Here is a 15,400-nt window from a genome sequence, read left to right on the forward strand (position 1 = left end):
ATAGGATCTCTCAATATGATCGATATCTTAGCAAAGTTAAAAACATTAGCAGGCAACCTCATAACCTTGGTTTATTAGCTCACAAAAAAGCTGGAAAGGGTGGCCAAATCTGAATCTGTGCACAGGATATGTTAAATAGTGGATCAAATCTTCAATAAAGCAGCAGCGACATTTTATAAATTTAAATAACACAGAGTGAAAGGCACAATATCCTCAAAATCCTATCAAATTTTCATTGGTTACGTAAATGGCATGTGAAATTGTAGACATAATTTGACCACTCACTCCGTGTACATTCAAACTATCCATCCCCTCAGATACCCCGTACTCAGGTTTGTCTATCGATTAATCAAAATATATTGAATTCGACATCTAGCTATTATTGAATTTGATGAAAATTTTTAAGTATAGTTTTGGTGAGTTAAAAATTTATTAAAATTAGTGTAATTATTAGTAAATATGGATAAACATCATTTCATAATAATCATGAAAACACTTATTTTATGAGACATTTTGTTAAAAACTAAATATATTAACTATATATTAAATGACTCTCCAGGCAAGATACTTGGAGAGTGTACAAACACTCATACAAGCCCTATTCCATTGAGCCAGATGAGCCTCAAATATATAGGCTTTCACACTAACGGGATGGTTTCAACCACTCCCTAGATATTAGGATTTGAGGTCTAAAATTAAAGTGTCAATCCTATCATCATCATAACAATAATCTAAGTTTAGCTTTTTCCATTACTTCCAACACTCCCCCTTAATGGAGAAAATGTACTAAACAATAACATATGCCTGCTGGTCTAGTCTCAGCTAGGCTTACAATTAAAACATGAAAAACTTGGTAACAGAGGTTTTCATTTTGGTATTTTTGCTTGTGAATCCATACTTGTTCATCTTGAGTCGAGGCTTCATCTTCACTTTCCTCGCCATGAGATAGTGATGTATCTTCACCTCATTTCTTCCCCAGTGATTGAAAGCTTGAATTCTTATTCTCACCCTTCTCAGAATTATGGCAGTTTGGATAGGAAAATTTTCCCTCTCACTATTTCCAGTGTCAACCATTTGAATGTCAACGGTGATGTCTTTATCATTCATTGATGCAACTTCTGTGTTGACTTCATAAAGACATGGTGTTTCAAGCCATGCTTCAAGAAACTTCAATTCTTCTTCAAACTTCGTTGCTTTTTCCTTGTTGTTGTTGGTAACATCTGCACACACAGAAATATTAATGAGATCATCACAATTTAAATTCTCTCCAGCTTTGTCTTCTTCTGCCACGTCTTTTCAATCAGTGTCATGTGGCTTGTCCAATGGATCTTCAACAATATGTTCCTCTTTACATCCTTCCTGAAAAACAACTCGTGAGTCTTTAGTCTCACGTTGTTGCAGAACATATAGTATCTCTTGATAATCGTGGTCATTAATAAAACCACTAAGCCTCATGAAAAAAATATCATCAGGGTCAAATATGTCTAAAAGTGCAGCCATATTGGAAAAGTCCAGCTTATCTCGCTTTATCTTGCTTCGAGATTTCTTTTTGACTCCACACGGTCCTCTAACGAGCTCCAACAACCCCGTTACCACGCAGGCGGGAAACTTCTCCCTTTGGTAGCTCTACCACTATAGAACCTTATAGACTGTGGCTTCTGTGCCATGCAGGTCTCAGTGCCCTCGGCTTTGACGACGAGCAACAAAACGACCTCTCACAAGCTGGAAACACTATCAATATCTAATCCTAATGTATGTAATTAGCAATTTCTGATAACATATATTTATGAAGATAGGTTCAAATCAGCATGAACTTTCGCATTTTCATTGTGGCATATAATAACTTAGAAGAGAAATTTACCCAATTGGTTTTTAGATCTCCACAACTTGCAACTTCTAGGTTACTCAAACAATAAAATTTCCAAAATGATCACTCCAGATTTGGGGTTGAATTCCACTCTCCGCGGTTCTGGATTCAATCCATTCCAAATCGACGGATTTCATGCAATCTCAGGCTCCTTCCGCTCGGTTTCCTCCACATTGGCTGACGGTTCTGACGACGATCCAACAAACAATGCCGAGAAGTGTGCCCAATGCCCAATTTTCCACGCGGGGACGGTGAACGTTTACAATGTTTCTGCAGACAAGGCGAGGGCCATTACGAATGGCATTCACCACTTCAACACATCATTCAACGCTATACAGCCTCAATCAGATTTATGCGACAATCATTCCACGCTACTATCGATCAGTCTGCAAACAAAGAGTAGAGATTCGGCCTCCTCACTACAGAGATCTGGCCTCTACCACAACAATCCTCCTCCACGCCTCCGCTGCGCTGAATGCATGGCCTCAAGCACGTGGCCTTTTCCAAGGCACTCAGCGCACCACGCAAAAGGAAACACGCAACTTCCTCCGGTCAGCGCAGTTAGTCAACACGTATTCGCGATATTCTACCCACACCCGCGCCGAGATGCCAAAATAAATGGCGCGTGAAGTGTCATAGTGGATCGATGTGTTTTTGCCCCTAAACCACGCAACGATCTCGCCTCAGTAGCGCCGGGCAAAGCCTTCACTCAACGTATAGGATTGACAACCCTGCAGCTCTGATACCATGTTAAAAACTAAATATATTAACTATATATTAAATGGCTCTCCAGATGAGATACCTGGAGAGTGTACAAACACTCATACAAGCCCTGTTCCATTGAGTCAGATGAGCCTCAAATATATAAGCTTTCACACTAATGGGATGGTTTCAACCACTCCCTAGATATTAGGATCTGAGGTCTAAGATTAGAGTCTCAATCCTATCATCATCATAACAATAATCTAAGTTTAGCTTTTTTCATTACTTCCAACATATCGCTTAATCAAAATATATTGAATTCGACATCTAGCTATTATTGAATTTAATGACAATTTTTAAGTATAGTTTTGGTTAGCTAAAAAATTATTAAAATTAGTGTAAGTATTAGTAAATATTGATAAACATCAATTCATAATAATCATGAAAACACTTATTTCATGAGACATTTTATGTTGTAAAGAAACTAGACACTATAAAATTTACTCTTACATGATAAATTCACTCTCACTTTATCAAGGGGATTTATAAAAACTAAATATTTTGAAAATTCATGTCCACTTTATTATGGAGATTTTTAATATGTGATCTCTAAATAGGCTTTGTGCCAATACCACATGTCCATAAAATTATAAATCACTTCATATGCCACTGGTTCACAATGAAAACTTTGTTTTAATTATTATTTTAATTAAATGGGAAAAAAGTGTACATAACTACTTTGGAATAGATCTCAAACTTCTATTTGTATACACTATTAAGAATATTCTAGAACTCACTTCATATGCCATTTTTTAAAATTAATCAATTTAATTAGACTACTAAAAATGACATAATTTCTTTAGGGATAAATTTTAACTTCTCATTTGTATATACTCCTAAAAAAGTCTAAAATATTCTATGGAGTTTAAATCTCTACCATGCAATTAATTATCAATGATAATTAAATTAAAATTGTAAAAAGCCTATTCCAAAATAAACATATAAAATGCACATCATATTTAATTTATTTTTGAATTCTTTTTATACCATTATAGAAATAATGATTTCAAAATTTTAGTTAATTTAATAATAAATAAATAATTATCTTATCTCAATTCAGGGTTTTGTGTTCTATATTATGAATGTTGAGAAATCTTTAGTAAAAATCACATAAAAAAAATTTAGTCGAGACCTTTTGAACCATCAAATATAATTCATCTTCATGGCAGAATAAAAAACTAAACTTTGCCATGGAATTAAATTATTATTAAAATATCTTATTATTATTTATTTATTAAATTATAATATTAAACCTTTAAAAAAACACATTTATAAATTTAATGATCAAATTATTCTTATCCCTTTAGTCATTCAATAAAAAAATAATATGTAAAATGATTGGGCCCGCCACCCAGCCATTGATGAACGGGAAAGGAAAGGTACAAATGAAATTTGGAAGGAAACTACAATTCTAAAATATAAAGAAACACTATTTGGCCATTCAATGATGGCGTAATGAAACGTACAATGTTTTGTACTTTTCTTTATATATTCAATGGCGTAAAGACCACGCAAGACGTTGCAGGCCTTGCGTCGTACTCCTTCCCAGGGCTTTTAGCGTAGTGGAATTTCATTTGCGACTGGAATTTAATGGGTAACGTGTTCCTTGCACACTTGCGGTACGGGGAATTTGATGGATAGCTTCTTGTAGTTTTTTTATCATTATAAAGTAGATGATGCTTTAAATTATTTATATCATTTTAGGTAATAATCTTTTTTTTTTCTTTTTCTTTCTGTTTCTTTTTCTTTTTTTTCAAAAGGTGGAAAAACCTATCAAACTCAGTTTGTCAAACCAACCGTGAGGACAGCTATCTCTGGGTGCTATCCGCGAATGTCAGTTGACACATCATTGTTATCAAGGAAAACCACGCCACCTGAAATAACCCGCTGGTGGTCCGTAAGGGAGCAGGCTTTCACTCCTGCCAAATGCCTCTGGGTCTTGGGCCGTTACCCTGTTTCCTTACGTCCGAGGAAAACGAGCTCTTAGCCAAGCAGAAGCAGTTTTAGGGCATACTCCAGGCCCGATTTTAGGCAATAATCTTTTCTCCTATTACGGATAATTATTACGGATAATTATTTAGTTTTTTTAGATTTTTTATAAATCCAAAGTATTTAGTTTTTTTAGATTTTTTATAAATCTAAAGTATTTTCTATCATGATTGTAAAAATAGATGTTGTAATCTAGCAGAAAAAAAAATGAAAAAAAATGTCTAATTCTCCTTTTTAAACCGCTCTCCTTCTTCACTCATACAAATGTATTCATCACTTGAGTGCTGAAGTTCTTTTATCAGGGTTTTTATCAATAACAACAAAGCTGGTTCTAACACATGGTTACCTTGGTTCTTAGTATAAGACTTTTATAGCATTAATAACCACAAACATAATTTTAACATGATTCCATTGGTTCTTATTCTAACACTTTTATAGCACTCAATTTTACCAAATATATAATGTTTTTCATTATTTTACCCATATTACCATCACAAAATTATAAGACAAAATCTGACAAAAACACTACACATCCTTGAATCTAGAATAGTGACCACGGACTCACTATGAAACGCTTTGTTTAAATAGAAACCATACACTTACAAAATGAATATAGAAACAATACACTTGCAAAATGAATGTTTATAAATCTCACTTGAAGCTATTAAAATCTATGACCAATGACTTAAATGTTTGGATATCATGTTTATGTGATTTCAAATCTTCCTCAATTATCATTATTTTATTCCGTTTTCAAGTATTTAAAAAATCCAAATTTAAATTTAAATTATATAATTTCTTATTAAATATACTGAAAATTCCATGAAAATTTAAATTAAATAATTATTTATTAAATATAATCAAAATTCCATACAAACAGTCATCATTTTTTTTAATCCATTAAACAAAAATCATCTTCTTTGTTTAAAATAATTAATAAAATTTTCATCATCCTCAAATTTTTTTAGATTTCAAATTTCCAGCTCTATTACCATCCACCTTTCTCATCTGTGATCGGCTTTACAATCATTATAATCTGTACAAAATAATTCATCTGTGATTGGCTTTATTTTCATTATAATCTGTACAAAATAATTAATAAAATTGTCAAAAGAAGCGTCAAATTTGATGTAATTTTTGGTCTCAGTTTCCAACCCTACTGCCAGCCACTTTCCTGAATGTTTCAAACCGTACTACCAGCCACTTTCCTCTTTCGTTTGCGCAGCTGTGCTTTGCTTTATATTCATTGTAGCTTCTATCAAATAGGGGCAGCAAGAGCTTTACAAACCCCACGAGCTGAGCTTGTATTCTTCGTCCCCTCTTTCGTCCTCCACCTGCTCTCATTTACTGTGGTTTATAATTCCAGGCCCTTCCAAGCATATTGATTTAATATATATATATACTTATTTGTGCATTTTGTGGGTTTGCTGAAAACTGTGAACCCATACACACATCTTCTGTTGTGGTTTACCTTCTTAGCGCTGTGTGGACCCTCTTTTGTCGGTCTGGAGCTTTCGTTCTGTAAACAAGGTATGCCCTTTTCGAAATCAGAAACTCATATTTCCTTTTTTTGGATCATGTTATTGTTTGCCGTCTCTGGATCTCCATGGATTTCTTGTTTTGCTGATTGTAAGTTTTATTTCTGCCCATAGAGATCAGATTGTAACCTTCGTTTTTGCCAGTCAGATTCCTCTGTTTTGTCTTACAATTTCGCCTTGAAGGCGTCACAGGTATGGATGGTTCCCTGTTTTAGGTGATTCGATTTTTGACCTTTGTTTCCATTCGGCAACCCTCTCTTTTGATTTCAGTAGCGTGGCCTCCAGCGCACCTGCAAACTCCTGGACGGACGGTTCTGCAAGTTTTCAGTCGATTGCATATTCGGAATACGTTGGTTGGAATCCGTGCAATTTCCTGCGATTCCCCGGCAACAGAGCCGTCGGCAGGACTTGAAACAGCGGCGATCTGTAAGTTCAAAATTTGCGTGTGATAGAACATCTCGTTTTCTCGCATATCCTTTGTATTAACTGGTTTTGGGTCATACCAAAGAGCCTTGCATATGGGATGTGTGTCATTTGGCACACAATTATCTTAATTCTTTTGCTTCACTCCAATTAATTTCAGACATTTTTAATGATGCCATGGAGTATTTATTTATATTGGGTTTTATCAGTTCTACTTAGAATATCAGGTACTGTCTTTTATGTTTTTCCCATTTTGTTTTTGTTGTTGTGGTCGTTCTCCAATATCATTACCCATAAAAAGGATGGGACATGTGCTCATAACCACATACTCTGTTAAGTTAACAATAGAGTTTTGTAGGTTTGATTAACAAACAGTCAGACATTTGTAGGGTTTGTAGACATTGAAGTAGTTATCAATTGACAATGGATCGGTTAGCTGTTTTTCATTCAAAAGAGTGGTCATTTTTTTAATGGAACAACGCAGATATCCATTTGTGCAGTTCGGTCATGGATGATGGTACCAAACTTAGGAGCAAATTAAAATTAAGGTGCAAAATAATAGAAATATTAAACTGTAATTCAGAACATAAGTTGAACCCATAACAGATGTGATTATTGGGGCATATCCTCTGACATATATCTGAATCTGAGCATGCCAAACAAACTATAAAGGTTGAACCAATAACATATTTGATCATTGAAACATATCGTCTTAACAGATATATGAATGTGGGCGTGTAGAACAAATTAATTTATAGAGTCTGCCTTCTCGTGCCGCATCCTGCCCATTTTTATTCGACATATATTAATATGAAGCAAATCCTGTTAATCCAATGAATATTAATGACACTAGTGTTCTCAAATAGAATCCTTTAAAACCATTTTATATATGCCTCTGTACTAATGACACGTTGTACATGTAAAAAGGATACGTCCACTTGTGTTCTCAGATAGGGTCCTTTAAAGCGATATTCCTCTGAAGGAATGACATATTGTAATGCGTAGAGGTAAATCAGGCACTGATCCGTTGAGGGCGAGCAAGTTATTGAGACAAATAAAAGTTCTGTAGCAATATTGATCATGGTCATTATAACATTTGGAATTTAATTAAAAATTACATCTGAAGTTGCGAATGGAAAATTTAATGTTTTTTTTTTTTTTTTGCTAAAAGTTTCGATCCTGATTGCCTTTATTTTACAGAATAGAATAATTTGTACATCAAGTCTCTTAGGAATAACTATATTTTTTTCAGACAGAAAAATCATCATAGATTTATATTAAGATAATATAAAGATCAACAAGACATTGTTTCCGGACAGTGAGAACTGCCCAACTATAACACCATATAGAACGGATTTGACCGATCCCAAGGAAATCAGAGTCAAAAAAGCTACACAGGAATGAGTAGCTACACATTCTGAACAGATATTAAAAACGCAAAAAGTCACAATAAGTCACAATCCCATGTTGCTGAAGATCAATGAACTGGCTTTATAAGCCAAAGAAAGAAGTCACATTCCCTTGATACTGAAATCCTGTATAAGAAAGGAAGATCCATCATGGAGAATTCTCAATGACCATAATCCCGGCTTCATAGCAAGGCCTTCCTTGGAGAGAAGGTCAGCCTGGACATTCCTGGAACGAGGAATATGCTGGAATGAAATCTGCTTCATAGTGTTTCGAAAATGCCTGATTCTGCTTAACCATCCGAGAAGATGAGGACTGCTAATGAGACCATTCCCATTAACATGATCTATCAAAGATTTTGAGTCACCATATGTTGAAATTCCTTGGATGTCAAAAAAGTCACAAAAAGCAAGCAGACCTGTAAGGGCCCGAGCCTCGGCCATAGTGTTTGAACCATGCCCTCCATGCCAAGATAGAAAATATTGAAGGCTGTCATCCATGATGATGTGAACTCCGCAACCACAGCTGTAGTTTTGCTCAGCTCCATCAAAGAAGGCAGCAGGTACCTGGAAAGAAGAGGCTTCCGACACTTTTTTACAGACTTTTTTAATCTGAACATTGTCCTGATGAATCGAGTCATGGCAAGCCAATATGCGATGCAGGGATGACTTGAGAGGTTCCTTTGATTCTTGGAAGATTTGAGCATTTCTCCATTTCCAAAGAAACCAACAGGTTATGATAAACAAGGATCGCCAGGAAAGACTTTGCTCGCTCCACCATTGAAACGCAGCCTGTACAGAGGGAAAAATAATGTAAGGAAAACCGAAAAACATGGATAGATCATACCAGATCTGGAGAGACGAGGCACAATGGAAGAACATATGAAGGTTTGTTTCCTCAGCTGCAAGACACATGGCACATCTACTCGGCCCCTGCCAGCTTTTCCTTTGAAGGATTTCCCATGATAGGTTCCTGTTGTAAAAGACCAACCATGAAAAAATTATCATTTTGAGAGGGCATCCTGCCTTCCAAAAGCAAGGAGGGAAAAGCGGGTTGGAGCATGGAGAAAGTGTTGAAATCATGCTCGCATAAATGTCCTTTACACGAGCAGGAGACTTAGCCTTAGGAACTGTCCAAATGAGATGATCACAGGTCCCCGAACGGAAAATTCCTAAGCTGTAAAGATCTTCTTTGACTGAGTTCCAAAGCGGGAGCAGAGCGGCCGGCATGTTCAGGTCACATGCATCCTTCCACACTGGAATAGGACCTCTCCATGATTCAATCAACTTGTCCCAAGTAAAACAGCCCTTTCTATGAAGGAAGCATAAAAGGGATTGAGGAAAAAAAATCTCATGTCCATTTAAAATAGGATCTATACCAATTAGCATTCTGGAGCCAAAGAAGAGGTTCCATCTTAAGTTCTCCAAAAAGAAGAGCTGGATTTTCCTGAGGCTGAGCCATATAGCCGAGCCTTTTCTTGCGCCAATAGATCTTCTTTTGTACCAGAATTCTAAATTTCTACCTTTCATGTATTTTTTTCTTATAGCCTTACTCCATAGTCCATCACCAAAAATACCTCTGTATAGTGATTTACATAGGAGCGCATTTCCAAAGGAGCGCATGTCAAGAAGGCCCCATCCGCCTAGCTTCCTGGGCTTAGAAATTGTTGCCATCTTTACTAAATGAAACTTGTTCTGAATTGATTTTCCTCCCCAAAGGAAATTAGCCGCAAGACTGTTCATTTTGTTTATGACGCTTGCAGGGAGAAAGAAAATATGAGCCCAGTAGACCGCCAATTGAGATAGGACTGCCTGAACTAGAATGAACCTGCCTGCCAAAGATAGAGACTTGAACTCCCAGCCTGATATCTTTTTATAGAATCTGTCCAATAACCATTGCCAGTCTGCTTTCGAGTAGCCCTTTGCCTTCAGATTAAATCCCAAATATTTCATCCCGTCCCTGATCGAAATCGGAGCAATGCCCAGCAACTCAGCAATCCATAAGATCATTTCCATGTTTGTGTCATTATGAAACAGAGAAGATTTTGCCTTATTTATGACCAACCCTGATGCTCTCTGGAATTTATCAAGAATTTCATTTAGGCAGATCCAGGAGGCCCTACAGAGCATGGCGAAAATGAGAACATCATCGACAAAGAGATTGTGTGATAAAGCAATGTCCTTGCATATCTTGACTGGCCTGCATCTCTTTTCGACTACAGCCTTGTTAATCTGTAGGCTGAGGGAGTTCATTGCCAAGATAAATAGCAGTGGGGAGAGGGGACAACCTTGTCGAAGTCCCCTTTCCGCTGAAAAGAAAGAAGAGGGGATTCCATTTATGATAACCGAATATCGGACATTCTCTACACAAGACATTATCCAGTCGATGCCATGAGATTTTAGCCCAATTTTTGCCAGCATAACTCTTAAAAAACCCCAGTCTAAGCAATCGTAGGCTTTTTGCAAATCTATTTTGAGAATAGCCGCATCCATCTTGTTAGAGATCATTGAAAACAGACTTTCCTGGGTCATGGCCACTGCATCCAATATGTTACGACCTTTTAAGAATGCATGTTGATCCTTTGAGATGAAGGAGGCCAGGGTAGGCTTCAACCTTTCTGCAATAATTTTAGAAATGATTTTGAACAGGATATTGCATAGCGATATTGGTCTAAAATCTTGGAAGGTGTCCGACTTAACCTTTTTAGGAATCAGGGCAATCAGAGTAGAAGAGATAATGCTGTGAATACTTCTTGACATCTGGGATGCCTCCACCATTCGTAGCAAGTCATTTTTAAAGAGTTCATAGAAGTGAGAAAAAAACTCTATGGGCCATCCATCCGGCCCAGGGCTTTTATCTCTTTTGAAGGCTTTTATGACATTTAGAAGTTCCTCTTCAGAAATCGGCTGGAAAAAACTTTCATTTGCTGCCTCATCGAACATTACCGGAACCAGTTCGATCCCCCAGAGGGTATCTTGGAAATTATTTGCTTCCTTTCTTTTGTATTGGTTCTGAAAAAATCTCGTTGCTTCATTCGATATATCCTGCTGAGAGTAGAAGAAGCCACCTACACCATTGCTGATCCTCCAAATAGAATTTTTCTCTCGTCTGGCATTTGCAAAATTATGAAAAAATCTCGTGTTTCTATCTCCATCCTTAAGCCAGATAGCTCTGCTTTTGAGCCTCCATGACGCCTCCTCCTTTTGCAGGAGAATTTGTTTTCTTTTTTCCAAATTCCTTATGAGGCCTTTGATGTCAAGGGACAGTTTATTTGGATCTGTTGTATTTAATATGTTGTCCAGCTCCTTTTGGATGTCTATAAGCTCTTGTTTGTCCATCTTCCTCTTTTGGAGTTGCCAGTCCTTTGCCACATTCCTCAGGGATGCCAGCTTTTCCCGAAAGGTCATGAAAGGGGACAATTCTGATACCGATAACTCCTTCCATTTGTTAGTGATGATTTCATTGAATTTTGGGTCTTCTAAGTGGATATTGTTAAATTTAAAAGAATAGCTGAGCCTGAAACCATTGCCACGCCATCCGAGGAAAATAGGCCTATGGTCAGATGTGAAGTCGTTCCCTATAGAAGATACAGGCATACCCATTTTGTCGATAATGTTAGAATGAAGAATGAATCGATCAATCCTCTTGGCAATATATGCCTCTCCAGACCTGCTATTATCCCATGTTGGCTTCATTTTGATGGGCACAATGTCAACCAAGTTCCTGTTTAAAAATTCCTTCTTGAGTCTGTCGGCCAGAGGATCCTTAGTCCTGCATTTGCCCCAACATTCATCAGAGCTTAAGGTCATATTTAAATCTCCTGCTATCATCAGAGTTTCAATATCAAGCATTTCCGAGGCAAACAGTGTTTCCCAGAAAGAGAGTCTATTCTTATAGGGAGCGTAGACATTGAGAATATTGATGTTTAGATCTTGACCTCTAACAGAGGCCGAAATTAGAATCCCCGCAAAACATTTGAAGGCCTTTGCCTTGATCCAAACGGGATCCCACAGGACCGCGAGTCCACCTGACTGACCACTAGCCTCTGATGCAACCATAAACCAGGAGGGGTACATTCTCCTAAAATATGCTATAGTCACCTTGCTGGAGTGCATGGTTTCCTGTATAAGGATAATTTTTGGATGAGCCGAATAGAAGATTTCTTTTAGCGCAAGATATTTAGGGTTTGCGCCTAAACCCCTGATATTCATTGAGACAATAAAAGTCATTTGGATGGCTCGCCAGCCATGCTTGCTCTAAGAGGCTGAATATCAGTCGAATCCAGAATTGGCACATCTATAAGAGATAGGTTCCTCACTCCATGTTCAGAAGCGATCGTTCTCCCCCTAAAGTGCCTGCTTCCCCCATTGTGTTTCTTTCTGACTGTTATGTTCTTTGCTGAGTTAGGGCTTATGAATGGAGAAGCAGGACTTTTAGGTTTATGAATTGTTAGAGGCTCCAGCTCTAGAGATTTTTTGCTAAGAAGGAAATCAATGTCGCTATCATATTTGTTAACCGGGGACGCTTCAGGCGAGTTGAAAGGGGTGGGCGTGAGAAGAGGTTCTTTGCCTTTTGGAGCTGGAGCATGGGATTTGTCAGGAGTCGGGGAGGAGGAGGAAATCAGAATGGGGTGGGAACCGACAACAAAGTCCATTAAGTTCATAGCAGAAGGAGAGGGGACAACTTTATCCTCCGAGGGCTCGGGAATGGGAGCGCAGCCGAAAGGAGGGGATTTGATGATTCCGGGATGGGCAGGAGTAGATTGGATGGAGCGACGGGGATCCGACCCGAAAAGGTTGTCCTGAGGAGAAAGATTCTGAATCACCTTTGAATCAAGAACTTCAGGTTCTAGATTTACCTTTTGGGAATCCTCCGGAAAACTTAATGATGAAGAAGATGCTCGCTCAGAAAAAGGAAGAGCAGAAGCGGCACCAAATCTACGATGAACTTTCTTATGCCTGTGGATGAAATGGCGTCTGCAATTATTAATCAAGTGCCCTGTTTTATGACAAAGGGAACACCTGAATGGGATTCCCCAGAAGTCTAACCTTTGTTTGATTTTGAAACGGTCCCATGCTATCTCAATGTGGTCCGGATATCCTCCTTTGTATACCTTCTCTATGAGGATCCACGCTATTCTCTTGTCTTTTTCTCCTCTGCACCAGGGATCTACATAAATAAACTTACCGATAGAATTCCCTATTTCTGTAAGGGTTTCTGTCGACCACATTTCCAGAGGCAAATTCGGAAGTTTCACCCAAATCAAATTGTTTGACGGGGTGTTCTTTAATGGATCGAAACCAATATACCATCTAAAAAGGGATAAGAAACTCCTACCAAAGACCCAAGGTTTGATAAATACAGTCTCTAAGTCAGAAGCTTTTAGGAAGTGGAATGAGTACCACTCCTTCATTAGGCGAGAAATGACGGGAGTATATCCAATCAGGGGTTTCCATTTGTCTTCCAGCCATTGCCTCATGACTGCTTCTTCCATTTCTGGGAATTGCCACTTCCCTACCAAGGCAAGTTTATGCAAGCTATCTATTCTTTCCGAAAGAATGGAGCTGTCTAATGAGACTGCATTTGGAGGAGAAACAATTTTAACCGGATTCCTGGTCTTATTGTAGTGAAAAGCCTGATCACTTGACCGCCCTTCCCTAGAAATGGCCTTTCCTTTAATAGAAGAATTGGGGCGAGGCTTCACAGGAGGTGGGCCATTCTTTTCAGGGCAGGCGGGCTTGACAATCATGTCTTCCACCGTGGCTTGCCATCCTGCTGACATCCTGGATTTGTCATGAGCTTTCTCGACCTCTATCGCGGCTTGAATCATGGCTTGCGTGGCAGATGAGTCTGACCCACCTGTCATTGAATCGATAGAAAGATCGCTATTCTGGCAATTGACAGCTTGAATTCATAAATTCCTGACTGAGACAGTACAGGAAAAATCCTTTCCGTAGATCCTTTACTGAACAAAAGACCCAGATAGAGTAAATACTGGATGGGGAGAATTAAGAGAACAGCTCAGGAGTGTCCTCGGGATCAGCAGAAGGAAAACTCCAGAATAGAAGGATAATGACGAAGTGATAAGAGCACTAAATCTCACATTGAAAGTTGCCAGAAGGGAGACGATTTCCCAACCGTCAATTTGACCAGAAAGGGATCAAAAGAGATTACAAGTACTGCTGAGGACGAAAATAAGTACTTCTGAGGACAGGGATCACGTCGGGTGAGGACAACGGCATTTACTCCGGGAATTTTGAAAATTACCCTTGGAAGGGATGCTAATTTTCGATGCCGGAAAAGGAGAAAAACCGGGAAGACTACCTGGTTATCCCGATGATGCCATTACAGGTTTCAGAAGGATGGAGCATGCTTTGGAGAGAAAGGCTAAGCATCAGTATAATCCTGACAATCAATGCAACAACAATACATCTGGAAAATACACCACCATTTACCAATTCTGAACCGAAAATCTGTGCACGGCCTATAGATAGCTATAGAATTCTTTAATTTAAGAAGAAAGGATTTTAGCATTTTGGTAGCTATAGAATTCAACGTCCAGCATGCGGGTTAAAGACTGTAATAAGCTACAGAGGTTCCAGGGTCTAAACTTCTAGGCCAGCGAAATTCAAAACAATAGCTAGACCATAATATCTTCTTTCAGACCCGAATTCCTGTCTTAATTCGGAAAACAACCTACTTAAGCCAATTTTTTCAGGTATTAAAGAAAAACTAACTAGGAATAGGAGGAGATAGGTACTAACCTTAAGATAACCAGCGCCAAGAGCCGCGGGTGAGAGCGCCAGGACCCCTAGCGAAACCCGTCGTCCACACTCAGAAAACCAGTGTTGAGGTTGCAGATAGCTCCCAGAACAAACAAGGAGACCAGAAGGCCCCTGAGGCCACGAGGCCGTAAGGCCGAAACCGAGCAATGACTACTGGGGAGCCGATAAATAGAATAAGGGAGGCTTCCAAAACACGAACACGATACCTTCCAAGCGTCAACAGGCTGGAGAGCATGCATGCATGAGGAGGTCGTGAGTTACCGCGAAAGGTTCAGCAAGCAGGAGGGTGAACGTGGCGACGAAACAAGTGTGCCATGGAACAGCGGCATGAAGGTGACTGGTGTGTCAACGACTGGCTTACTGAGTCGCTAGACTACTTGGTGGTCGACTTAGATTGGCTCCACGAGCGGCTAAGACAAGTCAGCGTGAAGGAAACTGGTCTGAGCAATCGACCTATGTCTGGCAGCGATTGGCTCATCGAGTGGGTGGTCTACATGGTGGTTGGCTTTGGTTGGCTCCCTGCGTCTGCGTCTAGGCACTCCCACTCCGCGGCTCCGGCTCCCTCTCCCTCCATCTCTCACTTGCAGTGCAAGCCAGGAATAACTATATTTTATTTTATCCTACAGGAT

The 15,400-nt window shown here is 38.8% G+C and overlaps 1 protein-coding gene across 5 annotated transcripts in view; it reads left to right on the plus strand.

Annotated features, from left to right (window-relative positions):
* The first annotated feature begins 5,911 nt into the window (after positions 1–5,911).
* The window catches only part of LOC149244017 (disease resistance protein Roq1-like), a 48,015-nt gene continuing 38,526 nt past the window's right edge, over positions 5,912–15,400 (plus strand). The window contains exons 1-3 of one of the 5 annotated variants that reach the window (XM_089374708.1): positions 5,912–6,148; positions 6,271–6,348; positions 6,427–6,582. The gene's annotated coding sequence lies outside the window, so the exon portion shown is untranslated. The other 4 variants (XM_089374711.1, XM_089374710.1, XM_089374709.1 and 1 more) reach the window with 4 other exon arrangements.

The sequence above is a fragment of the Pinus tabuliformis genome, chromosome 8 (genome assembly GCF_031772625.1).
Source record: "Pinus tabuliformis cultivar Carrire ecotype Pingquan chromosome 8, CPIR1, whole genome shotgun sequence".
Classification (NCBI taxonomy): Eukaryota; Viridiplantae; Streptophyta; class Pinopsida; order Pinales; family Pinaceae; genus Pinus; species Pinus tabuliformis.